Consider the following 2229-nt stretch of genomic DNA (forward strand, 5'->3'; position numbering starts at 1 on the left):
ACAGGGTGCATGTCTGTGCACGTGTCTGCGAGGGCACCTGTCGGTGTCTGGCGTGTGTACCCAGAGTGCAAAGGTGGCATACTCAGGCGCACTCGGGCACCCCCCGCAAGACAGCAGAGCTTGTTGGAATCTCTGGAACCCAGAGTGGGGAGGTGCTTGGCCTTCTTTGCTCCGGTGAGTCCCCACAGACCCTACAGGCCTGTGGCACAGGCACAGGCCACAGGGAGTTGATGAGACCCTGTGACACCTGAATGCACCTCAGTGCACAGGTGCCTCCCAAGCATGCCCTGTGTTCATTCCCATGTTGGCCTTTCAGAGAGGAATGTTCTACCCATTTTACAGAGGACAGGGGGAAACCAGTGAGGTCAGTTTTCTAGTCCCGTATTGCCACAAATGGGAGGCTGAGCCAGGAGGATCCCTTGAGCCCAGAGGTTCGAAACCAGCCTGGGCAACATAGGGAGACTCCGTCTCTACAAAAAATTAAAAAGTAGCCTGGTGTGATGGTGCATAGCTGTAGTCCCAGCTACACAGGAAACTGAGACAGGAGGATCACTTGAGCTCGGGGAGTCGAGGCTGTAGTGAGCTGTGTTCACACCACTGCACTTCAGCCTGGGTGACAGAGCGAGACCCTGTCTCCAAACAAAAACAGCAACAACGAAAAGAGACTCCTGGGCTGTGCTGCAGGCTCTGGGAGGAAGCAGCAGAGGGGCCTGGGCTCCAAGAGCTTTGAGACCCTGGACAGGACCTGGTTGTCAACCCCTGTCCTCCTCCTTCACTTGTTCCAGGACAGGGTGGAAGTGTAGGCATTTGGGCTTCAGAGGCCAGGCGGAGTCTGGAGCAACCCCAGGCAGCAGAGTGGCCCCACTCCAGGAAACTCCTCCAGGTGAGCCCACAACTGACCACAAGGCTTGCCCTGCCCCCATGTGCCTTGGGCAGAAGAAACAGAACAGTCACACCGGTAAAAAGGAAGTGGAAGGGAGAGGAGGAGCCCAGTCGTGAGTCACTGTAATTTAAACACCCAAGGCAGACAAGTAGCACAAAAGAGGAAACCAACACATCTCATGGAAAACACATTCGGGGACCCAGAGCTAATACAACAAACAGAATAAGACTTTAGAATAAGTATAATTAATATCCACAGAGAGATGTGCGTAAATAGGAAGCCAGAACATATTCCACTGCAAATCTTGACAGCATCCAGATTGGAAAGGAAGAGATAAAACTCTCTGTTTGCAGATGATGAAATCTTGAATATAAAAAGTACTAAGGAACACACACACACACACACACACACACGCACAGCTAATAGCAACTTCAGCAAGGCTGTAAGGTGCAAGGTGAATATGCAAAAATCAGTCATATTCTATATACTAGCAATGAACAAACTGAAAATCAAATTAAGAAAACAATACTAATTTGGAGGGACACCATAACAAAATGCCACCAATTGGGTAGCTTATGGGTAGCTTACAAATATATTGTCTCATAGCTCTGGAGGCCAGAGGTCCAAAACCAAGGTGATGCAGGGTTGGTTCCCTCACAGAAGGCCGTAGGGGAAAGCTCTGTCCCAAGCCTCTATCCTTATTTCTGATAGCTCCTTGGCTTGCGGCAGCAAAACCCCAGGCTCCACATGCAGTTCTCCCTGTGTGCCTGCGCCTGTGTCTGTGTCCAAATTTCCCTTTTAATAAGGACACCAGTTACATTGGATTAGGGCCCACCTTGTTCCAGGGTGACCTCATTCTAAGTCAATTATTTGCATCTGTAGTTACCCTATTTCCAAATAGGGTCACATTCTAAAGTACTAGGAGGTAAGACTTCAACATATGAATTTTGGGGAGATATAGTTCAACCCATAACAAATTCTGTTCACAAGGCCATCAGAAAGAATAAAATATTGACCGGGCACTGTGACTCCCAGCACTTTGGGAGGCCAAGGCAGGAGGATGGCTTGAGGCCAGGAGTTTGAGACCAGCCTGGGCAATATAGCAAGACTCTATCTCTACAAAAAATATATACATAATTAGCTTCTCAGGAGGCTGAAGCAGGAGGCTCACTTAAGCCCAGGAGGTTAAGGCTGCAGTGATCCGTGTTGGCACCACTGCACTCCAGCCTGGGCAACACAGAAAGACCCTGCCTCAAAAAAATTAAAAGACTGAAAATTTATGAATAAATTTAACAAAAGAAGTGCAAAACTTGTACACTGAAAACTATAAACACAGTTGGGAGAAA

Source organism: Pan troglodytes, chromosome 8 (genome assembly GCF_028858775.2).
Source record: "Pan troglodytes isolate AG18354 chromosome 8, NHGRI_mPanTro3-v2.0_pri, whole genome shotgun sequence".
NCBI lineage: Eukaryota > Metazoa > Chordata > Mammalia > Primates > Hominidae > Pan > Pan troglodytes.